Consider the following 27,850-nt stretch of genomic DNA (forward strand, 5'->3'; position numbering starts at 1 on the left):
ATCCGGTTTAATCACTGTGGTTGGGCAGCTGTAATCCACATTCAATCCTGGCATCTCAGCCATGCTGGCACAGCATGTCTGACCCCTGGGGCACCTAGCTACCTCCCAGAATGCACTCATTTAATGTGCCATTTCCTTGACGTTCAGATCGTAACTCTGAATAAAAACTCAACGCATGAATCAATAATGATGCACTTAATAGGGCAGAGCTTCTAAAAGGTGATGTTTCAGGCAATGGGCCTTCATCACATCAGAGAAGTCAAAGCAATATCCATTGCAGCGTTATTGACGAATATGTTGAGGTTTTGTTATCTCTGCTTGTGTGCCACGCAGCTTCACAACGTGAACACATTATTTGGGTCTTTCGGTAAGGCCATGTAGATACAAAAATAATAAAATAATAACAATATCACGACGTTTCGATCGCAACACAAGCAATCGTCATCAAGTGAAGGATATGGCAGGAGAGCTGCCGAGGCAGGAAAAAATATATGGCGGGAGCGCTGCTAAGGTAGGGAGTTAAAAAGGTTTGAGATGGGTGTAGCTCAAGGGTCAGTGGGCAGGGCTTGATGAAATTTGCATGTAAATGTAAGATCGGCGAAATCTTGACAAACGAAGTTTCACTTTAGCCGTGCTCCGTGTAACAAGGGGACAGGGGGGTTGGTGGTGGCCACAGTACCTCCTCAGCATGGTTTTTCTTAAGTTGGTGCAGCATCTCGAGGAGACTCTTCTCTGTCTGGCTCAGTGAGCCACGCAGGGTGGCGAACTGCGCTCTTGCCCTGCTCAGATTGTCCCGCAGGGTCGACACCTCCCGGGACAGGTGGTGCATTTCCTTTTCCGGCATTTCCAACTGCGACGGGAGCAAGGGCACATGGCACGGGCACGTTAGCTCCTCCCAGCGTAAATCCTGCCTTCAATCGCATCGTGACATGCCATTCGCCATCGGATGGTGGAGACAACACCATGGCACATGGCAAGTGAGGTGCCTAATACACAGGTATACACACATAGAACAGATGGGCTGACACCCACACACCCAAGCAAAGGCAACACCACGATTCCCCGCACAGCCTAAACAGAGTGGTAGAATGCGCAGCAGCGCTGGCCTAGGAAACGCACCCACATCATCTTCATTTACATTCGCTCAGCCAATGACTTACGTTTATTCGGGACCTCGGGGTCCCGCCATAAGGTTAATTTGATATTCAGTTTTATCACAGTACGCTCTGAGCCACACAGCGCTCGCCAATTTTTAAAAGACAAACTCGTCCGCCGACGTGTTTGCTCCTCCTTGGTCTCTCTGCCTTAGCCCCAAAATGTCTGGGAATGTCAACATGCCAGTGATAAGGCCGGTCGAGGTGAGTGAGCATATGGCGGTTACACTGGTGAGTACAGTACATAATACTTCCTGATGCTATTATTAAAAAAAAAATTCGTTTGATGGAATGTTTACCATCTGTTTTATTACTCTTATAAAATAGCGCTGATACTCCAATGAAGCCCTCATTTATTGTTCATAAGAGATAACGCTGTCGAGAAGTCATCCCCATATATAATGGTATAACCCTTTTCGCGCTGATTTCCTGAATGCTCACTTCTCCACATAGGCATCTTGAGCCCTAAGCGAGACTGCCTGTATTCATTTCAGCCTAAGTCGACATAGGGGAGTCCCAACACTGGCTCAGATATCCCTCGCCACTGGTGTTAGCAGGTATTTGTGGTTCATGCGGACTTGCTGCCTTGTAAAAGGTGTCAATCTGGTGTTGGGGCAAAGCTTTTTTTATCATTCCATACACGTTTGCATTTTAGCTGGTAAGTGGCAGAGTGGTGGCCTCCACTCCAGCCTAGATTTGTCTGTCCCCTACCTCTCTTACCGAGTACAACTCCTCTGACATCAAAACATGCTTCAAATCGCTTTAGTTCACAGTTCCATTTATTTGGTATAGCCCTGTGAGCCATTCAGCCCTTGAATCGGGTGCAACCGCAACAAACAAAAAACATGAACAAGAAAATATCTTAAACTATTGCCATTGTAGTGCGTATTAATGTGGTGCTGCACTCTGATGTTGTAGAACATTTATTAAAAAGTCTATTTAATTAAGTAGAACGTGTTGTCTATTTTTATTTAAAATTGCGCATTTTGATGTGACATCACATTTCTCAAACCCCCCCCCCGTCACACATCGTCACAAATGTCTGCCCCCCCCCCAAGTGCGTGACGTCATTTATGGACGGCCCCCAAGAGGTGGCACTACGCACCTACACTGTTGACACATTCATTGTCTCATGTGTTGCTTTCTCAACTGTGGTCTGTTGAAGAATATCATGTATATTCTTGCCGACGCAGATAAAGAAACACAGGTGCTCAGATCGCTGGCTTTGCCCGAATTACAGGCCACCACGCAGCGATAAGGAGCCCGCAGCGCTGACGTAATCAAATGCAGCGCTGACGTAATCAAATGCAGCGATGCCGTCATCAGATGCAGCGATTACGCCATCGACTACAGCGATGACGACATCGATTAGTGATGACGTCATCAATTACAGTGACGACGTCAATTTCAGTGAAGAAGGCATCGAATACAGTGATGACGTCATCTATGGCAGTGGTTACGTCACTGGCTTTACCCAAAAAGGGCGGAGCCAATGGCTCGGGCCTTATTGCGTCACCAAACGTCACGTGACCCCCAGGCACAGCTGCTGGGAAATGGCAGTTGACACGAGATGCTATCACCTTGGCAACGCAAACAAGGACCAACTGCCCAGAGAAAGCTTTCTCCGACTAAAATCCTTGATGAAACTCTCAATATGTGATCTTAAACTATGAACCTCGTTACCCACGCATCAAGCGCTCAATTTAAAGTAAAATTTAAATATTTTAAAAAATAATATTTTTTCTCGATGTGATCACAGTACTTTATTTGTTACTTCGTATAACTCCAACGCAAGAGGTGGCGCCACTCACCTCCACTGTTGACGAATTTGGAGTCTCCAGCGTCGCTTGCATCTGCTGCCGTCTCTTGAAGAACTTCATGGCTCCTGTTGGGGGCGCAAGAGACAAACGCAGCCGCTCAGCTCGCTCGCCCTGCCGGAGTGACGTAACGCCATTGGGGTCGGAGGTGAGTGCGCAGGAAGTGACGCAATTGGCCCCGCCTACCATGGGCGGAGCCAGATCACGTGCCCCCAGGCACCCTATGGGGGCAGAGGAAGCTGCCTCCGTATCAGCCAGGGCTCAAAGTTCTCGACGCGGCTTTTGCGTCTGCGATTTGAAACTCGGAACCTCTTCACCCACGTGTCGAGAGTTCAATGTTTGAATGCAATTTAATCGAGGCCACTGTCTTGGTATGGTACTTTGACTGTTGGTGTTTTGCCATCTTGCCCAAGCTTGGATTTGATGTTGACAAATCTACAAGAAGGTATGAGCTTGCACAGTTTGATTTTACATGACATTTATTCGTGACTTGACTACATTTTCTCAATCCTTACTCGAGTATCTTTAATTGCATTTTGTTGTTGATGCAACTGGCTAACCCGACCCTTCTGGACGTGTGTGAAAGAGAACGTCAAAACTCATGTAAAATACAGATTCTGATTTATCTACACGCACACGCAGAAGGCAAACGCGGGTACCTGGCCTCTATGCAGCAGACACGAGTAATTTATTATCTTTCAGGATGTTATTTAGAACTTTATTGAATGTTATGTCACCAACCAAACATCGAGCATAGCAACAAATATCATGCAACACTCCGGAGACGGACACCTCCCTTACCGACCTCACCTCATCCTCATCACCCCTAGCCTCGTCCTCCTCACCCCTAGCCTCGTCCTCCTCACCCCTAACCCCGTCCTCCTCACCCCTAACCCCTCACCTCGCCCTCCTCACCCCTCGTTCTCCTCACCCCTCGTTCTCCTCACCCCTCGTTCTCCTCACCCCTCGTTCTCCTCACCCCTCGTTCTCCTCACCCCTCATCTTCTCACCTCGTTCTCACCCCTCGCCTCATCCTCACCCCCGTTCTACTCACCTCGTCCTTACCGCTCGCCTCATCCTCACCCCTCGCCTCATCCTCACCCCTCACCTCGTCCACCTCACCCGTCGTCCTCATCCCTCACCTCGTTCTCACCCCTCGCCTCTCGTTCTACTCACCTCGTCCGTACCCCTCACCTCGTTCTCACCTCATCCTCACACGGCTACCTGCACTCTTTGTAGTAGATGTGAATAATTGACTATAATTCAGATTGTTATTAATAACTTTATTACATGTTTTGTCACGAATCAAACATCACCTCCTCCTCACCCTTCACCTCGTCCTCACCCCGTCCTCGCATCTCGCCTCGTCCTCCTCACCCCGTTCTCCTTCACCCCTCGTTTTCACCCCTCGCCTCGTCCTTCTCACCCCTCACCTCGTCCTCACCCCTCAGCTCGTATTCCTCACCCCTCACCTCGCCCTCCCTTCGTCCTCCTCACCCCTCACCTCGTCCTCGCCCCGTCCTCACCCCTTGCCTCGTCATCTTTACCCCTTAGCTCATCCTCCTCACCCTCACCTCGTCCTTCTCTAACCCCTCGCTCTCCTCACCTCGTCCTCACCCATCACCTCGTCCTCACCCATCACCTCGTCCTCCTCACCCATCGCCTCGTCCTCCTCAACCCTCGTTCTCACCCCTCGTTCTCCTCACCCCTCACTTCGTCCTCCTGACCCCTCACCTCGTCCTCGCCTCGTCCTCCTCACCCCTTGCCTCGTCATCTTTACCCCTCAGCTCATCCTCCTCACCCTCACCTCGTCCTCCTCACCCCTCACCTTGTCCTCCTCAGCTCGTCCTCTTAACCCCTCGTCCTCCTCACCTCGTCCTCACCCCTCACGTCGTCCGCTTGACCTTTCACCTCGTCCACACCCCTCACCTCATCCTCACCCATCACCTCGTCTTCCTCACCCCTCACCTCGTCCTTCTCACCCCTCATCCTCCTCACCCCTCGTCCTCGTCACCCCTCACCTCATCTTCCTCACCCCTCGCCTCATCTTCCTCACCCCTCGTCCTCCTCACCCCTCGACTCGTCCTCTCACCTCAGCTCGTCCTCCTCACCCGTCGTCGTCCTCACCGCTCACCTCGTCCTTCTCACCCCTCGCCTCGTCCTCCTCACCCTTACCTCGTCCTCACTCCTCGTCCTCCCCTCGCTGTCCTCACCATTTGCCTCGTCCTCCTCACCCCACACCTCGTTCTTCTTACCCCTCATCTTGTCCTCCTCACCACTCGACTCGTCCTACTCACCCCTAGCCTCGTCCTCCTCACCCCTAGCCTCGTCCTCCTCACCCCTAGCCTCGTCCTCCTCACCCCTAACCTCGTCCTCCTCACCCCTAACCCCTCACCTCGCCCTCCTCACCCCTCGCCCTCCTCACCCCTCGCCCTCCTCACCCCTCGCCCTCCTCACCCCTCGCCTTCCTCACCCCTCGCCCTCCTCACCCCTCGCCCTCCTCACCCCTCGCCCTCCTCACCCCTCGCCCTCCTCACCCCTCGCCCTCCTCACCCCTCCTCACCCCTCCTCACCCCTCGCCCTCCTCACCCCTCGCCCTCCTCACCCCTCGCCCTCCTCACCTCTCGCCCTCCTCACCCCTCGCCCTCCTCACCCCTCGCCCTCCTCACCCCTCGCCCTCCTCACCCCTCGCCCTCCTCACCCCTCGCCCTCCTCACCCCTCGCCCTCCTCACCCCTCGCCCTCCTCACCCCTCGCCCTCCTCACCCCTCGCCCTCCTCACCCCTCGCCCTCCTCACCCCTCGCCTCGTCCTCACCCCCGTTCTACTCACCTCGTCCTCACCGCTCGCCTCATCCTCACCCCTCGCCTCATCCTCACCCCTCGCCTCATCCTCACCCCTCGCCTCATCCTCACCCCTCGCCTCATCCTCACCCCTCGCCTCATCCTCACCCCTCGCCTCATCCTCACCCCTCGCCTCATCCTCACCCCTCGCCTCATCCTCACCCCTCGCCTCATCCTCACCCCTCGCCTCATCCTCACCCCTCGCCTCATCCTCACCCCTCGCCTCATCCTCACCCCTCACCTCGTCCACCTCACCCGTCGTCCTCAACCCTCACCTCGTTCTCACCCCTCGCCTCTCGTTCTACTCACCTCGTCCTTACCCCTCACCTCGTTCTCACCTCATCCTCACACGGCTACCTGCACTCTATGTAGTAGACGTGAATAATTGACTATACTTCAGATTGTTATTAATAACTTTATTACATGTTTTGTCACGAATCAAACATCACCTCCTCCTCACCCTTCACCTCGTCCTCACCCCGTCCTCGCATCTCGCCTCGTCCTCCTCACCCCGTTCACCTTCACCCCTCGTTCTCACCCCTCGCCTCGTCCTCCTCACCCTTCACCTCGTCCTTCTCATCCCTCAGCTCGTATTCCTCACCCCTCACCTCGCCCTCACTTCGTCCTCCTCACCCCTCACCTCGTCCTCGCCTCGTCCTCACCCCTTGCCTCGTCATCTTTACCCCTTAGCTCATCCTCCTCACCCTCACCTCGTCCTTCTCTAACCCCTCGCTCTCCTCACCTCGTCCTCACCCATCACCTCGTCCTCCTCACCCATCGCCTCGTTCTCCTCAACCCTCGTTCTCACCCCTCGTTCTCCTCACCCCTCACTTCGTCCTCCTCACCCCTCGTCCTCGCCTCGTCCTCACCCCTTGCCTCGTCATCTTTACCCCTTAGCTCATCCTCCTCACCCTCACCTCGTCCTTCTCTAACCCCTCGCTCTCCTCACCTCGTCCTCACCCATCACCTCGTCCTCACCCATCACCTCGTCCTCCTCAACCCTCGTTCTCACCCCTCGTTCTCCTCACCCCTCACTTCGTCCTCCTCACCCCTCACCTCGTCCTCGCCTCGTCCTCCTCACCCCTTGCCTCGTCATCTTTACCCCTCAGCTCATCCTCCTCACCCTCACCTCGTCCTCCTCACCCCTCACCTCGTCCTCCTCAGCTCGTCCTCTCAACCCTCACGTCGTCCGCTTGACCTTTCACCTCGTCCACACCCCTCACCTCATCCTCACCCATCACTTCGTCTTCCTCCCCCCTCACCTCGTCCTCCTCACCCCTCGACTCGTCCTTCTCACCCATCGTCCTCCTCACCCCTCGTCCTCCTCACCCCTCGTCCTCCTCACCCCTCGACTCGTCCTCTCACCTCAGCTCGTCCTCCTCACCCGTCGTCGTCCTCACCGCTCACCTCGTCCTTCTCACCCCTCACCCCTCCCTCGCCTCGTCCTCCTCACCCTTAGCTCGTCCTCACTCCTCGTCCTCCCCTCCCCTCGCTGTCCTCACCATTTGCCTCGTCCTCCTCACCCCACACCTCGTTCTTCTTACCCCTCATCTTGTCCTCCTCACCACTCGACTCGTCCTACTCACCCCTCACCTCACCCTCCTCACCCCTCGTCACCCCTCGTCCTCCTCACCCATCGTCCTCCTCACACATCGTCCTCCTCACCGCTCGTTCTCCTCACCCCTCGTTCTCCTCACCCCTCAGCTCGTCTTCCTCACCCCTCACCTCACCTCGTCCACCGCACCCCGCGCCTCGTCATCCTCACGCCTCGCCCACCTCACCCCTCACCTCGTCCTTCTCACCCACACCGCGTTCTTCTTACCCCTCACCTCTTCCTCCTCACCCCTCGACTCGTCCTTCGCACCCCTCACCTCCTTACCTCTCGTCCTCCTCACCCCTCGTTCTCATCACCCCTCGTCCTCCTCACCCCTCGCTCTCCTCACCCCTCGTCTTCCTCACCCCTCGCTCTCCTCAACCCTCGTCCTCACCTCGTTTTTCTTCTCACCCCCCGTCCTCACCCCTCGCTCTCCTCAGCCCTCGCCTCGTCCTCCTCACCCACACACCTCGTTCTTCTTACGTCTCACCCCCCGTCCTCCTCACTTCTCATCCTCCTCACCCCTCGCTCGTCCACCGCACCTTGCTCCTCATCCTCCTCACCCCTCACCTCGTCCTCCTTACCCCTCACGTCGTCCGCTTGACCCCTCACCTCGTCCTCTTGACCCCTCACCTCATTCTCACCCCTCACCTCATTCTCACCCCTCACCTCGTCCACCTCACTTGTCCTCAACCCTCACCTCGTTCTCACCCCTCACCTCGTCCTCACCCCCACAGCTCGTTCTTCTTACTCCTCACCCCTCACTCTCCTCAGCCCTCGTCCTGCTCACTCTCGTCCTCCTCACTCTCGCCCTCCTCACCCCTCGTCCTCCTCACCCCTCACTCTCCTCACCCCTCGTCCTCCTCACCCCTCGTCTTCCTCACCCCTCGTCTTCCTCACCCCTCGTCCTCCTCACCCCTCGTCCTCCTCACCCCTCGTCCTCCTCACCCCTCGTTCTCCTCACCCCTCGCCTCGTACTCACCCCTCACTTCATCCTCCTCACCCCTCACTTCGTCCTCCTCACCCCTCACCTCGTCCTCGCCTCGTCCTCACCCCTTGCCTCGTCATCTTTACCCCTCAGCTCATCCTCCTCACCCTCACCTCGTCCTCCTCACCCGTCACCTCGTCCTCCTCAGCTCGTCCTCTTCACCCCTCGTCCTCCTCACCTCGTCCTCCTCACCCCTCAGCTCGTCTTCCTCACCTCGTCCTCACCCCTCAGGTCGTCCGCTTGACCTTTCACCTCGTCCACACCCCTCACCTCATCCTCACCCATCACCTCGTCTTCCTCACCCCTCACCTCATCCGCTTTACCCCTCAGCTCGTCCTCCTCACCCCTCGTCCTCCTCACCCCTCAGCTCGTCTTCCTCACCCCTCACCTCGTCCTCCTCACCCCTCGTCCTCCTCACCCCTCGCCTCATCTTCCTCACCCCTCGTCCTCATCTTCCTCACCCATCGTCCTCCTCACCCCTCGTCCGCCTCACGTTTCACCTCGTCCTCCTCACCCCTCAACTCGTCCTCACCTCTCACCTCAGCTCGTCCTCCTCACCCGTCGTCGTCCTCACCCCTCACCTCTCCCTCGTCCTCCTCACCCTTAGCTCGTCCTCACTCCTCGTCCTCCCCTCCCCTCGCTGTCCTCACCATTTGCCTCGTCCTCCTCACCCCACACCTCGTTCTTCTTACCCCTCATCTTGTCCTCCTCACCACTCGACTCGTCCTACTCACCCCTCACCTCGTCCTTCTCACCCACACCGCGTTCTTCTTACCCCTCACCTCTTCCTCCTCACCCCTCGACTCGTCCTCCTCACCCCTCGACCTCCTCACCCCTCGCTCTCCTCACCCCTCGTCTTCTTCACCCCTCGTCTTCCTCACCCCTCGCTCTCCTCACCCCTCGTCTTCCTCACCCCTCGTCTTCCTCACCCCTCGTCTTCCTCACCCCTCGCTCTCCTCAACCCTCGTCCTCACCTCGTTTTTCTTCTCACCCCCCGTCCTCACCCCTCGCTCGTCCACCGCACCCTGCTCCTCACCTCCTCACCCCTCGTCCTCCTCACCCCTCGTCCTCCTCACCCCTCGTCCTCCTCACCCCTCGCTCTCCTCAGCCCTCGCCTCGTCCTCCTCACCCCCACACCTCGTTCTTCTTACTTCTTACCCCCCGTCCTCCTCACTTCTCGTCCTCCTCACCCCTCACCCCTCGTCCTCCTCACCCCTCACGCCTCATCTTCCTCACCCATCGTCCTCCTCACCCCTCGTCCGCCTCACCTTTCACCTCGTCCTCCTCACCCCTCGACTCGTCCTCACCTCTCACCTCAGCTCGTCCTCCTCACCCGTCGCCGTCCTCACCGCTCACCTCGTCCTCCTCACCCCTCACCTCTCCCTCGCCTCGTCCTCCTCACCCTTAGCTCGTCCTCCTCGTCCTCCCCTCCCCTCGCTGTCCTCACCATTTGCCTCGTCCTCCTCACCCCACACCTCGTTCTTCTTACCCCTCATCTTGTCTTCCTCACCACTCGACTCGTCCTACTCACCCCTCACCTCACCCTCCTCACCCCTCGTCCTCCTCACCCATTGTCCTCCTCACCCATTGTCCTCACCCCTCGTCCTCCTCACCCCTCGTTCTCCTCACCCCTCAGCTCGTCCTCCGCACCCTTCACCTCCTCACCCCTCGTCCTCCTCACCCCTCGTCCTCACCCCTCGCTCTCTTCACCCCTCGCTCTCCTCAACCCTCGTCCTCACCCCCACACCTCGTTTTTCTTCTCACCCCCCGTCCTCACCCCTCGCTCGTCCACCGCACCAAGCTCCTCACCTCCTCACCCTTCGTCCTCCTCACCCCTCGTCCTCCTCACCCCTCGTCCTCCTCACCCCTAGCTCTCACGCCTCGCTCTCCTCAGCCCTCGCCTCGTCCTCCTCACCCCTCGTCCTCCTCACCCCACACCTCGTTCTTCTTCCTTCTCACCCCCCGTCCTCCTCGCCCCTCGTCCTCCTCACCCCTCGCTCGTCCACCGCACCCTGCTCCTCATCCTCCTCACCCCTCACCTCGTCCTCCTTACCCCTCACGTCGTCCGCTTGACCCCTCACCTCGTCCTCTTGACCCCTCACCTCGTTCTCACCCTTCACCTCGTCCTCCTCACCCCCACAGCTCGTTCTTCTTACTCCTCACCCCTCACTCTCCTCACCCCTCGTCCTCCTCACCCCTCGTCCTTCTCACCCCTCGTCCTCCTCACCCCTCGACTCGTCCTCACCTCAGCTCGTCCTCCTCACCCGTCGTCGCCCTCACCGCTCACCTCGTCCTCCTCACCCTTAGCTCGTCCTCACTCCTCGTCCTCCCCTCCCCTCGCTGTCCTCACCATTTGCCTCGTCCTCCTCACTCCACACCTCGTTCTTCTTACCCCTCATCTTGTCCTCCTCACCACTCGACTCGTCCTTCTCACCCCTCACCTCACCTCACCCTCCTCACCCATTGTCCTCACCCATTGTCCTCCTCACCGCTCGTTCTCCTCACCCCTCGTTCTCCTCACCCCTCAGCTCGTCATTCTCACCCCTCACCTCACCTTGTCCACCGCACCCCGCGCCTCGTCATCCTCACGCCTCGCCCACCTCACCCCTCACCTCGTCCTTCTCACCCACACCGCGTTCTTCTTACCCCTCACCTCTTCCTCCTCACCCCTCGACTCGTCCTCCGCACCCCTCATCTCCTCACCCCTCGTCCTCCTCACCCCTCAGCTCGTCTTCCTCACCCCTCACCTCACCTCGTCCACCGCACCCCGCGCCTCGTCATCCTCACGCCTCGCCCACCTCACCCCTCACCTCGTCCTTCTCACCCACACCTCGTTCTTCTTACCCCTCACCTCTTCCTCCTCACCCCTCGACTCGTCCTCCGCACCCCTCATCTTTCTCACCCATCGTCCTCCTCACCCCTCGTCCGCCTCACCTTTCACCTCGTCCTCCTCACCCCTCGACTCGTCCTCACCTCTCACCTCAGCTCGTCCTCCTCACCCGTCGTCGTCCTCACCGCTCACCTCGTCCTCCTCACCCCTCACCTCGTTCTTCTTACCCCTCATCTTGTCCTCACCACTCGACTCATCCTACTCACCCCTCACCTCACCTTCCTCGCCCCTCGTCCTCACCCATTGTCCTCCTCACCGCTCGTTCTCCTCACCCCTCAGCTCGTCTTCCTCACCCCTCACCTCGTCCACCGCACCCCGCGCTTCGTCATCCTCACGCCTCGCCCGCTTCACTCCTCACCTCGTCCTTCTCACCCACACCGCGTTCTTCATACCCCTCACCTCTTCCTCCTCACCCCTCGACTCGTTCTCCTCACCCCTCGTCCTCCTCACCCCTCGTCCTCCTCACCCCTCGTCCTCCTCACCCCTCGCTCTCCTCACCCCTCGCTCTCCTCACCCCTCGCTCTCCTCAACCCTCGCTCTCCTCAACCCTCGCTCTCCTCAACCCTCGTCCTCCTCACCCCTCGACTCGTTCTCCTCACCCCTCGTCCTCCTCACCCCTCGCTCTCCTCACCCCTCGCTCTCCTCACCCCTCGCTCTCCTCAACCCTCGCTCTCCTCACCCCTCGTCCTCCTCACCCCTCGCTCTCCTCACCCCTCGCTCTCCTCACCCCTCGCTCTCCTCACCCCTCGCTCTCCTCACCCCTCGCTCTCCTCACCCCTCGCTCTCCTCACCCCTCGCTCTCCTCAACCCTCGCTCTCCTCAACCCTCGCTCTCCTCAACCCTCGTCCTCACCCCCACACCTCGTTTTTCTTCTCACCCCCCGTCCTCACCCCTCGCTCGTCCACCGCACCCTGCTCCTCACCTACTCACCCCTCGTCCTCCTCACCCCTCGTCCTCCTCACCCCTCGCTGTCCTCACCCCTCGCTCTCCTCACCCCTCGCTCTCCTCACCCCTCGCTCTCCTCAGCCCTCACCTCGTCCTCCTCACCCGTCGTCCTCCTCACCCCCACACCTCGTTCTTCTTCCTTCTCACCCCCCGTCCTCCTCGCCCCTCGTCCTCCTCACCCCTCGCTCGTCCACCGCACCCCGCTCCTCATCCTCCTCACTCCTCACCTCGTCCTCCTTACCCCTCACGTCGTCCGCTTGACCCCTCACCTCGCCCTCTTGACCCCTCACCTCATTCTCACCCCTCACCTCGTCCACCTCACTTGTCCTCAACCCTCACCTCGTTCTCACCCCTCACCTCGTCCTCACCCCCACAACTCGTTCTTCTTACTCCTCACCCCTCACTCTCCTCACCCCTCGTCCTCCTCACTCCTGTCCTCCTCACCCCTCGTCCTCCTCACCCCTCGTCCTCCTCACCCCCCGTCCTCCTCACCCCTCGTTCTCTTCACCCCTCGTCTTCCTCATCCCTCGTCCTCCTCACCCCTCGTCTTCGGCACCCCTCGTCCTCCTCACCCCTCGTCCTCCTCACCCCTCGTCCTCCTCACCCCTCGTCCTCCTCACACCTCATCTCGTCCTCCTCACCCCTCATCTCGTCCTCCTCACCCCTCACCTCCTGACCTCGTTCTTCTTACCCTTCACCTCGTCCTCCTCACCCCTTGCCTCGTCCTCCTCACCCGCTCCTGACACGGCCAACGCACACGCCCATGGCAACCTCACTTAGGGCACGGCACACCGACTTAGCATCACCCTCATTTATACCTCCACGTTTATCGGCCTCGTTCTATCGTGACGGCCAAGACGCTGGACGTTTGTGATAAAAAAAAAACTTCGTAGCTCATCGGATTCCTCCTCCAGTGTACAAATAAATATCACGGCTCTGATCTCTTTGCGGCGCCGCAGTGGCGTTCATCACTCGCCGCCTCCCCATGGCACGACTACGACGCCCTCTGTTGGACGCTGTGTGTCATCAACATTGTTGCCTGTGATTACACTCAACACATCGTTGTTGTTGTGATTACACTCAACACAACGTCGTTGTGTGTAATTACACTCAACACAATGTCGTTTTGAGTGATTACACTCAACACAACGTTGTTGTTTGTGATTACACTCAACACAACGTCGTTGCGTCTCATCAATATTTTTGTGTGTGATTACACACACAACAACGTTGTGTTTAATCACACAACAATGTTGCGTGTAATCACTCACATATTGAGTGATTACACACTCGGCGTGTGTCTGTAGCAGTTGTACGTGTGCCGCTTGTCGTAGATGTTCGCGGTTTGATTCCAGCGGCCGCCCTGTTTAATGCTACAGGCGTGTTCACCGCAAAGACACCATGTGCCGTCTGCTTCAGTGGACGTTGAAGATCCCAGCGTCATGGACCAGATTAACCGAATTAAATACAATTGCCCGCAAATTACCCAGTTGGAATATACTGTGCCTAGTAATCATTGCTGGAAAATGTGGTAGAACCCTCCTGAAACTGACCACCCACCCCCTCGTGTGGCATGCTAGCCTTAATAGGTGCTCGCTAACAGCACTTATTTATCGAACAGACTGTTAAATGAAGGGACTGTGTCTTCATTTCAGTCCGTGACTGTGTAACCTGGTACATAAGGCTGCCGCGGTGGTGGGATGTTAACTCCTTCACCTGGTATGTAATATGTCGTGGGTTCGATCCGGACCCTGACGCCTGTATATTTGGAGTTTGCATGTCTCTCTCTCTCCCGTGGTCGCGTGGATTGTTCTCCAGGTCTTCCATTTTTTCACTCCATATTTAGAAACATGCGTTTAGAGCAGGAGTCTCAAACTCAACTTACCTGGGGGCCGCTGGAGGTAGAGTCTGGGTGAGGCTGGGCCTCATCAAGTATTCCAAAAAAAAGTGCAACTGATCCAATCTTCTCAATCTTTATTAATAACAGTTCAGAACATGAACGGTTCTTCAGAACATAGGCTTCTCTTACCTACTCCATGCTTCCAGAGACCTGGCAGCGCTTCCTCTTCTTACACAGCTGAGCCACATTTGGCTTGAGGGAGGAAGCAATTGAGACCCTCAGTATGGCTTGAAATGCTCATCAGTAAGTTTGGACCTGTACTTTGACTTATTAAAGTTCATGGTGCAAAAGAGCTTTTCACACAGATATGTGCTCCCAAAAAGGCACATGGTCCGCTTGAACATCCTGGAAAGCTCAGGGAAGGTGGGGGTGATATATTTACATGTTTTTTATCCCAATACCTGAGTATTTGGGATCTTATTTAGTATGCCCTTTCTATATATTCTGAGAGGTATTTGAAAACTTTATCATTGTTCATGCTTTTTTTTTAGCACTTCGTTTTTCTTATCATTATTAAATTCATCAATCGTGTTCTCTCTCAGGTGTTTATACCTTTCACATTCATAAATAAAGTGATCTAGATTTTCTTCTTTTTGTTCACATCCTACATATCCTTCTGCTCTACCGAATCTCTCTGGATGCCATTGAGCTAACTCTGGTGTCCATGTTACTCCATCTGTCTTAATTCTTAACATCAAGTGCATTGTCTCATGTTTTATATCTTTTAATTTCTTGCTCTTTTTGATTAAATTGTTCTTGGTAAATTATTTTCTTTTGCGATTGCACATATCTGTCCTTTTTCCTTTTCTTTGTTTCTCTTGTAATAATAATAATAATCTATAACTTCTTTATAATTTTCAGGTTCTAACCAACATTTGGCTTTTGTTCTTGCCACCCATCTCATGCTATTTGCTATCCATGTAATTATTTTCCCTTTCCTATTGCAACACTCTGTTGTTTTTATTAGGTCACTGATTACACTTGTTGAGTCCGCCCACTTCCTAAGTCCTCTGTACCTTGCACTGGGTGACAGGATATATTTTCCTTCCACTTGGTGTCACTCCGGAATCACGTTTCAACCAAGTGACTAACGTTGCTAATTCGCGTTGGCTAACTTGTCAACAAACACCGGAAGCTGGCACGAGCCTGAGCTATGGTAAAAAATATATAATAATTAATAAATAAATAAAAGTTGATGTCAAATAGTGGGCCAGAAAATATCGTTCCGCGGACCACAATTGGCCTGCGGGCCGCGAGTTTGAGACCCCTGGTTTAGAGTATTGTACTGCTATAAATTTCCACAAGATGAGCCGCTCCGTTAAAACTAACATTTGTGACCAGATCGCTTCTTAAAAAGAGCTATATGGCTCACTTACCTGGTAAAATAAAAAGTTACATTTCAAATAATCACCACGGTAATGTGTCACCCACACGACCTTGAACTTGAGGCATCGCGCAGAACGCGGCATGCAGTGTGGGGTTAGCTGGGTGGTGCAGGGAGATGCTACTACTTACAGAGGGGGGCGGGGCAGGGGGGGACTGAGTCCTCTTGCATAATTGACTTGCGGATTGACCGATGCATAGACGAAAAGATAGCACGTGAATGAATGAGTGTACGGCTGGACTGCAAATGAATAGACAATATTCTTCATCGCCATTTAAAAAAAAAACTTAACATTGTAATCCATCACCCTGTACATCTGCTGAACCAACGTATCCTACAGCAGCATATGAGTGTGTTTTCATACATTGCCTGAGTGTGTGTTTCTTGCGTATGATCGGTATGTGTTTTACGCATGATCCATATTTTATATCACACAAGATATTTGCCTGTTTTTCTAATGATCTGCACATGTTTCACGCATAATCTCTGGGTTTCACAAATGTTCTGTGTGGGTGGCCGGGACCACCCTCAGCTGCCTTTTTCTCCCGAGTTGCGATGTGTACACATCGTACCAGATACTAATTTAAGGCTGAACCGACCTCTCGAGATCCAGGACGCAGTGGTGATGGTGGCTGTAAGCGGGACTCGAGCTCGGGTCGCCTCGTCCTCCTCACCCCTCACCTCGTCCTTCTCATCCCTCAGCTCGTATTCCTCACCCCTCACCTCGCCCTCACTTCGTCCTCCTCACCCCTCACCTCGTCCTCGCCTCGTCATCTTTACCCCTTGCCTCGTCATCTTTACCCCTTAGCTCATCCTCCTCACCCTCACCTCGTCCTTCTCTAACCCCTCGCTTTCCTCACCTCGTCCTCACCCATCACCTCGTCCTCCTCACCCATCACCTCGTCCTCCTCACCCATTGCCTCGTCCTCCTCAACCCTCGTTCTCACCCCTCGCCTCCTCCTCACCCCTCGCCTCGTCCTCCTCACCCCTCGTCCTCCTCACCCCTCACCTCGTCCTTCTCATCCCTCAGCTCGTATTCCTCACCCCTCACCTCGCCCTCACTTCGTCCTCCTCACCCCTCACATCGTCCTCGCCCTCGTCATCTTTACCCCTTAGCTCATCCTCCTCACCCTCACCTCGTCCTTCTCTAACCCCTCGCTCTCCTCACCTCGTCCCCTCACCCATCACCTCGTCCTCCTCACCCATCGCCTCGTCCTCCTCACCCATTGCCTCGTCCTCCTCAACCCTCGTTCTCACCCCTCGCCTCCTCCTCACCCCTCGCCTCGTCCTCCTCACCCCTCGTTCTCCTCACCCCTTGCCTCGTACTCACCCCTCACTTCGTCCTCCTCACCCCTCACTTCGTCCTCCTCACCCCTCACCTCGTCCTCGCCTCGTCCTCCTCACCCCTTGCCTCGTCATCTTTACCCCTCAGCTCATCCTCCTCACCCTCACCTCGTCCTCCTCACCCCTCACCTCGTCCTCCTCTGCTCGTCCTCTTCACCCCTCGTCCTCCTCACCTCGTCCTCCTCACCCCTCAGCTCGTCTTCCTCACCTCGTCCTCACCCATCACGTCGTCCGCTTGACCTTTCACCTCGTCCACACCCCTCACCTCATCCTCACCCATCACCTCGTCTTCCTCACCCCTCAGCTCATCCGCTTTACCCCTCAGCTCGTCCTCCTCACCCCTCGTCCTCCTCACCCCTCAGCTCGTCTTCCTCACCCCTCACCTCGTCCTCCTCACCCCTCGACTCGTCCTTCTCACCCCTCATCCTCCTCACCCCTCGTCCTCCTCACCCCTCGTCCTCCTCACCCCTCGTCCTCCTCACCCCTCGTTCTCTTCACTCGTTCTCCTCACCCCTCTCCTCGTCCTCCTCACACCTCATCTCGTCCTCCTCACACCTCATCTCGTCCTCACCCCTCACCTCCTGACCTCGTTCTTCTTACCCTTCACCTCGCCCTCCTCACCCCTTGCCTCGTCCTCCTCACCCGCTCCTGACACGGCCAACACACACGCCCATGGCAACCTCACTTAGGGCACGTCACACCGACTTAGCATCACCCTCATTTATACCTCCACGTTTATCGGCCTCGTTCTGTCGTGACGGCCAAGACGCTGGACGTTTGTGATAAAGAACTTCGTAGCTCATCGGATTCCTCCTCCAGTGTACAAATAAATAAATATCACGGCTCTGATCTCTTTGCGGCGCCGCAGTGGCGTTCATCACTCGCCACCTCCCCATGGCACGACTACGACGCCCTCTGTTGGACGCTGTGTGTCATCAACATTGTTGCCTGTGATTACACTCAACACAACGTTGTTGTTGTAAGTGATTACACTCAACACAACGTCGTTGTTAGTGATTACACTAAACACAACGTCGTTGTTAGTGATTACACTAAACACAACGTCGTTGTTAGTGATTACACTAAACACAACGTCGTTGTGTGTAATTACACTCAACACAACGTCGTTTTGAGTGATTACACTCAACACAACGTTGTTGTTTGTGATTACACTCAACACAACGTCGTTGCGTCTCATCAATATTTTTGCGTGTGATTACACACACAACAACGTTGTGTTTAATCACACAACAATGTTGCGTGTAATCACTCACATATTGAGTGATTACACACTCGGCGTGTGTCTGTAGCAGTTGTACGTGTGCCGCTTGTCGTAGATGTTCGCGGTTTGAATCCAGCGGCCGCCCTGTTTAATGCTACAGGCGTGTTCACCGCAAAGGCACCATGTGCCGTCTGCTTCAGTGGACGTTGAAGATCCCAGCGTCATGGACCAGATTAACCGAATTAAATACAATTGCCCGCAAATTACCCAGTTGGAATATACTGTGCCTAGTAATCATTGCTGGGAAATGTGGTAGAACCCTCCTGAAAAGAGCCAGTAGGGCTATCCTGGGTAAAACTGACCACCCACCCCCTCGTGTGGCATGCTAGCCTTAATAGGTGCTCGCTAACAGCACGTATTTATCGAACAGACTGTTAAATGAAGGGACTGTGTCTTCATTTGAGTCCGTGACTGTGTAACCTGGTACATAAGGGTGCCGCGGTGGTGGGATGTTAACTCCTTCACCTGGTATGCAAGATGTCGTGTGGTCGATCCGGACCCTGACGCCTGTATATTTGGAGTTTGCATGTCTCTCTCTCTCCCGTGGTCGCGTGGATTGTTCTCCAGGTCTTCCAGTTTTCCCCTCCATATTTAGAAACATGCGTTCAGAGCAGGAGTCTCAAACTCAACTTGGGGGCCGCTGGAGGTAGAGTCTGGGTGAGGCTGGGCCGCATCAAGTATTACAAAAAAAGTGCAAGTAATCCAATCTTCTCAATCTTTATTAATAACAGTTCAGAACATGAACGGTTCTTCAGAACATAGGCTTCTCTTACCTACTCCATGCTTCCAGAGACCTGGCAGCGCTTCCTCTTCTTACACAGCTGAGCCACATTTGGCTTGAGGGAGGAAGCAATTGAGACCCTCAGTATGGCTTGAAATGCTCATCAGTAAGTTTGGACCTGTACTTTGACTTATTAAAGTTCATGGTGCAAAAGAGCTTTTCACACAGATATATGCTCCCAAAAAGGCACATGGTCCGCTTGAACATCCTGGAAAGCTCAGGGAAGGTGGGGGTGATATATTTACATGTTTTTATCCCAATACCTGAGTATTTGGGATCTTATTTAGTATGCCCTTTCTATATATTCTGAGAGGTATTTGAAAACTTTATCATTGTTCATGCTTTTTTGAGCACTTCGTTTTTCTTATCATTATTTAATTCATCAAGCGTGTTCTCTCTCAGGTGTTTATACCTTTCACATTCATAAATAAAGTGATCTAGATTTTCTTCTTTTTGTTCACATCCTACATATCCTTCTGCTCTAACGAATCTCTCTGGATGCCATTGAGCTAACTCTGGTGTCCATGTTACTCCACCTGTCTTCATTCTTAACATCAAGTGCATTGTCTCATGTTTTATATCTTTTAATTTCTTGCTCTTTTTGATTAAATTGTTCTTGGTAAATTATTTTCTTTTGCGATTGCACATATCTGTCCTTTTTCCTTTTCTTTGTTTCTCTTGTAATAATAATCTATAACTTCTTTATAATATTCAGGTTCTAACCAACATTTGGCTTTTTTTCTTGCCACCCATCTCATGCTATTTGCTATCCATGTAATTATTTTCCCTTTCCTATTGCAACACTCTGTTGTCTTTATTAGGTCACTGATTACACTTGTTGAGTCCGCCCACTTCCTAAGTCCTCTGTACCTTGCACAGGGTGACAGGATATATTTTCCTTCCACTTGGTGTCACTCCGGAATCACGTTTCAACCAAGTGACTAACGTTGCTAATTCGCGTTGGCTTACTTGTCAACAAACACCGGAAGCTGTCACGAGCCTGAGCTATGGTAAAAAAAATATAATAATTAATAAATAAATAAATAAATGATGCCAAATAGTGGGCCACAAAATATCGTTCCGCGGGCCACAATTGGCCTGCGGGCCGCGAGTTTGAGACCCCTGGTTTAGAGTATTGTACTGCTATAAATTTCCACAAGATGAGCCACTCCGTTAAAACTGACATTTGTGACCAGATCGCTTCTTAAAAAGAGCTATATGGCTCACTTACCTGGTAAAATAAAAAGTTACATTTCAAATAATCACCACGGTAATGTGTTACCCACACGACCTTGAACTTGAGGCATTGCGCAGAACGCGGCATGCAGTGTGGGGTTAGCTGGGTGGTGCAGGGAGATGCTACTACTTGCAGAGGGGGGCGGGGCAGGGGGGGACTGAGTCCTCTTGCATAATTGACTTGCAAATTGACCGATGCATAGACGAAAAGATAGCACGTGAATGAATGAGTGTACGGCTGGACTGCAAATGAATGGACAATATTCTTCATCGCCATTTTAAAAAAAAACTTAACATCGTAATCCATCACCCTGTACATCTGCTGAACCAACATATCCTACAGCAGCATATGAGTGTGTTTTCATACATTGCCTGAGTGTGTGTTTCTTGCGTATGATCGGTATGTGTTTTACGCATGATCCATATTTGATATCACACAAGATATTTGCCTGTTTTTCTAATGACCTGCACGTGTTTCACGCAATAATCTCTGGGTTTCACACATGTTCTGTGTGGGTGGCCGGGACCACCCTCAGCTACCTTTTTCTCCTTAGTTGCGATGTGTACACATCGTACCAGATACTAATTTAAGGCTGAACCGACCTCTCGAGATCCAGGACGCAGTGGTGATGGTGGCTGTAAGCGGGAATCGAGCTCGGGTCGCCTCGTCCTCCTCACCCCTCACCTCGTCCTTCTCATCCCTCAGCTCGTATTCCTCACCCCTCACCTCGCCCTCACTTCGTCCTCCTCACCCCTCACCTCGTCATCTTTACCCCTTGCCTCGTCATCTTTACCCCTTAGCTCATCCTCCTCACCCTCACCTCGTCCTTCTCTAACCCCTCGCTCTCCTCACCTCGTCCTCACCCATCACCTCGTCCTCCTCACCCATCACCTCGTCCTCCTCACCCATTGCCTCGTCCTCCTCAACCCTCGTTCTCACCCCTCGCCTCCTCCTCACCCCTCGCCTCGTCCTCCTCACCCCTCGTCCTCCTCACCCCTCACCTCGTCCTTCTCATCCCTCAGCTCGTATTCCTCACCCCTCACCTCGCACTCACTTCGTCCTCCTCACCCCTCACCTCGTCCTCGCCCTCGTCATCTTTACCCCTTAGCTCATCCTCCTCACCCTCATCTCGTCCTTCTCTAACCCCTCGCTCTCCTCACCTCGTCTTCACCCATCACCTCGTCCTCCTCACCCATCACCTCGTCCTCCTCACCCATCGCCTCGTCCTCCTCACCCATCGCCTCGTCCTCCTCAACCCTCGTTCTCACCCCTCGCCTCCTCCTCACCCTTCGCCTCGTCCTCCTCACCCCTCGTCCTCCTCACCCCTCACCTCGTCCTCGCCTCGTCCTCCTCACCCCTTGCCTCGTCATCTTTACCCCTCAGCTCATCCTCCTCACCCTCACCTCGTCCTCCTCACCCCTCACCTCGTCCTCCTCAGCTCGTCCTCTTCACCCCTCGTCCTCCTCACCTCGTCCTCCTCACCCCTCAGCTCGTCTTCCTCACCTCGTCCTCACCCCTCACGTCGTCCGCTTGACCTTTCACCTCGTCCACACTCCTCACCTCATCCTCACCCATCACCTCGTCTTCCTCACCCCTCAGCTCATCCGCTTTACCCCTCAGCTCGTCCTCCTCACCCCTCGTCCTCCTCACCCCTCAGCTCGTCCTCCTCACCCCTCGACTCATCCTTCTCACCCCTCGTCCTCCTCACCCCTCGTCCTCCTCACCCCTCGTCCTCCTCACCCCTCGTCCTCCTCACCCCTCGTCCTCCTCACCCCTCGTTCTCTTCACTCGTTCTCCTCACCCCTCTCCTCGTCCTCCTCACACCTCATCTCGTCCTCCTCACACCTCATCTCGTCCTCACCCCTCACCTCCTGACCTCGTTCTTCTTACCCTTCACCTCGTCCTCCTCACCCCTTGCCTCGTCCTCCTCACCCGCTCCTGACACGGCCAACACACACGCCCATGGCAACCTCACTTAGGGCACGGCACACCGACTTAGCATCACCCTCATTTATACCTCCACGTTTATCGGCCTCGTTCTATCGTGACGGCCAAGACGCTGGACGTTTGTGATAAAGAACTTCGTAGCTCATTGGATTCCTCCTCCAGTGTACAAATAAATATCACGGCTCTGATCTCTTCGCGGCGCCGCAGTGGCGTTCATCACTCGCCGCCTCCCCATGGCACGACTACGACGCCCTCTGTTGGACGCTGTGTGTCATCAACATTGTTGCCTGTGATTACACTCAACACATCGTTGTTGTTGTTGTAAGTGATTACTCTCAACACAACGTCGTTGTTAGTGATTACACTAAACACAACGTCGTTGTGTGTGATTACACTCAACACAACGTCGTTGTGTGTAATTACACTCAACACAACGTCGTTTTGAGTGATTACACTCAACACAACGTTGTTGTTTGTGATTACACTCAACACAACGTCGTTGTGAGTGATTACACTCATCACAATGTCGTTTTGAGTGATTACACTCAACACAACGTTGTTGTTTGTGATTACACTCAACACAACGTCGTTGCGTTTCATCAATATTTTTGTGTGTGATTACACACACAACAACGTTGTGTTTAATCACGCAACAATGTTGCGTGTAATCACTCACATATTGAGTGATTACACACTCGGCGTGTGTCTGTAGCAGTTGTACGTGTGCCGCTTGTCGTAGATGTTCGCGGTTTGAATCCAGCGGCCGCCCTGTTTAATGCTACAGGCGTGTTCACCGCAAAGACACCATGTGCCGTCTGCTTCAGTGGACGTTGAAGATCCCAGCGTCATGGACCAGATTAACCGAATTAAATACAATTGCCCGCAAATTACCCAGTTGGAATATACTGTGCCTAGTAATCATTGCTGGGAAATGTGGTAGAACCCTCCTGAAAAGAGCCAGTAGGGCTATCCTGGGTAAAACTGACCACCCACCCCCTCGTGTGGCATGCTAGCCTTAATAGGTGCTCGCTAACAGCACTTATTTATCGAACAGACTGTTTAATGAAGGGACTGTGTCTTCATTTGAGTCCGTGACTGTGTAACCTGGTACATAAGGGTGCCGCGGTGGTGGGATGTTAACTCCTTCACCTGGTATGCAAGAGGTCGTGGGTTCGATCCGGACCCTGACGCCTGTATATTTGGAGTTTGCATGTCTCTCTCTCTCCCGTGATCGCGTGGATTGTTCTCCAGGTCTTCCAGTTTTTCCCTCCATATTTAGAAACATGCGTTCAGAGCAGGAGTCTCAAACTCAACTTACCTGGGGGCCGCTGGAGGTAGAGTCTGGGTGAGGCTGGGCCGCATCAAGTATTCCAAAAAAAAGTGCAACTGATGCAATCTTCTCAATCTTTATTAATAACAGTTCAGAACATGAACGGTTCTTCAGAACATAGGCTTCTCTTACCTACTCCATGCTTCCAGAGACCTGGCAGCGCTTCCTCTTCTTACACAGCTGAGCCACATTTGGCTTGAGGGAGGAAGCAATTGAGACCCTCAGTATGGCTTGAAATGCTCATCAGTAAGTTTGGACCTGTACTTTGACTTATTAAAGTTCATGGTGCAAAAGAGCTTTTCACACAGATATGTGCTCCCAAAAAGGCACATGGTCCGCTTGAACATCCTGGAAAGCTCAGGGAAGGTGGGGGTGATATATTTACATGTTTTTATCCCAATACCTGAGTATTTGGGATCTTATTTAGTATGCCCTTTCTATATATTCTGAGAGGTATTTGAAAACTTTATCATTGTTCATGCTTTTTTTGAGCACTTCGTTTTTCTTATCATTATTAAATTCATCAATCGTGTTCTCTCTCAGGTGTTTATACCTTTCACATTCATAAATAAAGTGATCTAGATTTTCTTCTTTTTGTTCACATCCTACATATCCTTCTGCTCTACCGAATCTCTCTGGATGCCATTGAGCTAACTCTGGTGTCCATGTTACTCCACCTGTCTTAATTCTTAACATCAAGTGCATTGTCTCATGTTTTATATCTTTTAATTTCTTGCTCTTTTTGATTAAATTATTCTTGGTAAATTATTTTCTTTTGCGATTGCACATATCTGTCCTTTTTCCTTTTCTTTGTTTCTCTTGTAATAATAATCTATAACTTCTTTATAATATTCAGGTTCTAACCAACATTTGGCTTTTGTTCTTGCCACCCATCTCATGCTATTTGCTATCCATGTAATTATTTTCCCTTTCCTATTGCAACACTCTGTTGTCTTTATTAGGTCACTGATTACACTTGTTGAGTCCGCCCACTTCCTGAGTCCTCTGTACCTTGCACAGGGTGACAGGATATATTTTACTTCCACTTGGTGTCACTCCGGAATCATGTTTCAACCAAGTGACTAACGTTGCTAATTCGCGTTGGCTAACTTGTCAACAAACACCGGAAGCTGTCACGAGCCTGAGCTATGGTAAAAAATATAATAATTAAAACATAAATAAAAAATTGATGTCAAATAGTGGGCCACAAAATATCGTTCCGCGGGCCACAATTGGCCTACGGGCCGCGAGTTTGAGACCCCTGGTTTAGAGTATTTTACTGCTATAAATTTCCACAAGATGAGCCACTCCGTTAAAACTAACATTTGTGACCAGATCGCTTCTTAAAAAGAGCTATATGGCTCACTTACCTGGTAAAATAAAAAGTTACATTTCAAATAATCACCACGGTAATGTGTTACCCACACGACCTTGAACTTGAGGCATCGCGCAGAACGCGGCATGCAGTGTGGGGTTAGCTGGGTGGTGCAGGGAGCTGCTACTACTTGCAGAGGGGGGCGGGGCAGGGGGGGACTGAGTCCTCTTGCATAATTGACTTGCGGATTGACCGATGCATAGCCGAAAGGATAGCACGTGAATGAATGAGTGTATGGCTGGACTGCAAATGAATGGACAATATTCTTCATCGCCATTTTAAAAAAACTTAACATTGTAATCCATCACCCTGTACATCTGCTGAACCAACGTATCCTACAGCAGCATATGAGTGTGTTTTCATACATTGCCTGAGTGTGTGTTTCTTGCGTATGATCGGTATGTGTTTTACGCATGATCCTTAGTTGATATCACAAGATATTTGCCTGTTTTTCTAATGATCTGCACGTGTTTCATGCATAATCTCTGGGTTTCACACATGTTCTGTGTGGGTGGCTGGGACCACCCTCAGCTGCCTTTTTCTCCCGAGTTGCGATGTGTACACATCGTACCAGATACTAATTTAAGGCTGAACCGACCTCTCAAGATCCAGGACGCACTGGTGATGGTGGCTGTAAGCGGGAATCGAGCTCGGGTCGCCGGATTCATTGTAGCGCAGCGTGCTAAACCCACACGCTCACAGACAGGACTCCAGCTCATCCACCTCGCGCACCTTTGCCAGGAACTTCCAATTGTGGAGCGACGAGCAAATGAAGCGACCCGACCTCCCCTCGGGATACGATGGCTGGCAGGTGGTTGAAGCTATCCGGCAGGAAGCGAGTGCAGGTAACGCTCACCTGAGCGTTGCGAGGCGTGCCCCGCAGGTGGTATCACGTGGGACGATGGATGTGCGACCACGCTATGGCCCTTTCACGATTCCGCTGCTGTATGGGGACCGCCACAACCTAGCGGATCGTTGCGGTGTATTTGACCATACTTCACCACGCTGGTTGGTTGCAGGTGTGGGGAGCGGCACAGTGCAAGGGTTCATGTTGCTGGACTGCCCCTTTTCTGATCATGTGACCCTTGCCAGATTAATTCTGCAAATGCGCAATCGCCGAGCCATGCGACAGCACCCCCGGTTTGCCACGTGTAGCTCTTGTAGACGATGACAACAAACACGCACCCTGCTCTACGGAGCCTGACAGCAGTCATGATGGTGGTGGTTTGCGTGGTACCTTACCATCAGACAAAAAAACTAAACAATTTTGTATTTTACCCGGTAAAGCTCACTGAGCTATATAGATGTTTCTCTGAAGCGACCTGCCTATCACAAATGATAACTCAACGAAGTGGCTTATCACGCGGAAATGTATTCTAGCCTCGATATTACAGCTGAATACAAATCCTCAGAGGGTACCCACGAGCCCGGGCAGCAAGGGGGCAGTTGGCAGATGGTAAGGGGCCAAGGAGCAAGGGGGAGGATGGAGAAGGGCAGCGGGGAGTGGAGCAGTGGTGTGGCACGTTCGAGTGATGCAAATATTAACTGATTTGTATTGAATACAATTAGAACAATTTACACCGGTGCGTTGATCGATATGATCTTGATTATAATGTTAACGATAATTATGTTGAGATTAGGATATGCAGGAGATAGTGATTATAATGATAATGTCTCTACGCATGGTGATGGTAGAGAACTATTAATCTGGTGATGATGTAATGATGATGGCTTGGCAAGTTGAAGATGGTGATGATAGTGCTCCTGCTAGTGGTGGTGGTAATTCAGATGATGATTATGATGCTGCGACTTGCTGTAGCTGCTTATAATAATAATGATGCTGCATCTGCTGCTGACGATGATGATCCCCCCCACCCTCGTCCACCCCCGCAGGTTCTGAGGATCACCGCATGGTGGTGCAAGCACTGAGCCTGCTGAAGCGCGGGAGTGCGGAGAGGCGACCCCGCGAGATGGAAACAGGAGGGACAGGGTCCTCCTGGGGGGATATCGTGAGCGGCGCAGGGGGTCCTAGCGGGGTCGAGAGGGGAGGAGACACAGCGGATGGACACCTCATTGTTCCCCCCGACGGGGACCCTAATGGGGTCCCAGTGGGCGGGGACTCGGGTGGGAGATAACGGCCGAGGTTCGCGTGGCGAGAACAAACGCGCGACCCCGTGTGCGCGTGAGCGTGCGGGGCCACGAGGGCACGTACACGGGACCCAACCTCGGCGGGTTCGAGGAGGCCCTCCTGGAGCTTGGACTGCACGAGGCTTGAGACGGAGGTAGGTGGCTGAGGGGTTGGGTGAGCGACAGGTTGGGTGAGTGAAGGAGGCATTGATTGATTGCGTGGGTAGAGGGTGAGTGGGTAATGTTGAGTGAGCGGGTGTATGTGGTTGAGTTAGTTGGTAGGTAGCCGAGTGGGTGAATGTGGGAGGTTGAGGGGGTGAATGAATGGTTGGATGAGAGAGTGGGTTGGTGAGTAGGTGGGTGAGTGTGGGAGGTCGAGTGGGTGAGTGAGGGGGGTCGAGTGGGTGAGTGAGACGGATGGTGAGTGGGTGGGGGAGTTTGAGTGGGTGAGTGGATGCGTGGGTGATTTGGTAAGTGCATTGTTAATTGTGTAAATGGCTCGGTGAGTCAGTGAGTGCGTGCATGGCTGGGTAAGTGAGAGGATGAGTGGGTTGGGGAGTGCGTGAGTGGGTTGGGGAGTGCGTAAGTGGGTGGGGGAGTGAGTGGGGGAGCGAGTGGCGGGTTAGTGATTTAATCAATCATCGTGTGATTGAATGACTGAACGGAGGGGTAGGTGAATGAGTGTTTGTGGTTTAGTGAGTGTGTGTGTGGATGAGTTAGTGGGTGGGTGAGTGGATGATTGTGGGAGGTTGAGGGGGTGAGTGGATGTGTAATTTAATGGTTGTATGGGTGGGTGAGCGTGGGAAGTTAAGTTGGTGTGTGAATGAGTGAAGGGGTGGGGGAGTTGAGTGGGTAGGTTGTTGGATAATTGGGGTGAGTGAGTGGGTGAATTATTGGGTGGCTGAGTGGGTGTC

At 53.2% G+C, this 27,850-nt stretch overlaps 1 long non-coding RNA gene across 4 annotated transcripts in view; it reads left to right on the forward strand.

The window, feature by feature from the left end:
- Window positions 1–3,042: 3,042 nt before the first annotated feature.
- LOC142923877 (uncharacterized) overlaps window positions 3,043–27,850 on the forward strand; it is a 44,387-nt gene continuing 19,579 nt past the window's right edge. For 3 of the 4 annotated variants that reach the window (XR_012940924.1, XR_012940922.1, XR_012940921.1), the window contains exons 1-2: window positions 25,555–25,654; window positions 26,703–27,091. This is a non-coding gene — a long non-coding RNA (uncharacterized LOC142923877). Of the gene's footprint in view, window positions 3,417–25,554; window positions 25,655–26,702; window positions 27,092–27,850 lie in introns of those variants that run through there. The other variant, XR_012940923.1, reaches the window with a different exon arrangement.

Source organism: Petromyzon marinus, unplaced genomic scaffold (genome assembly GCF_048934315.1).
Source record: "Petromyzon marinus isolate PM22_M1 ecotype Great Lakes invasive population unplaced genomic scaffold, UKy_Petmar_22M1.pri1.0 PM_Scaffold_8, whole genome shotgun sequence".
Taxonomy (NCBI): domain Eukaryota; kingdom Metazoa; phylum Chordata; class Hyperoartia; order Petromyzontiformes; family Petromyzontidae; genus Petromyzon; species Petromyzon marinus.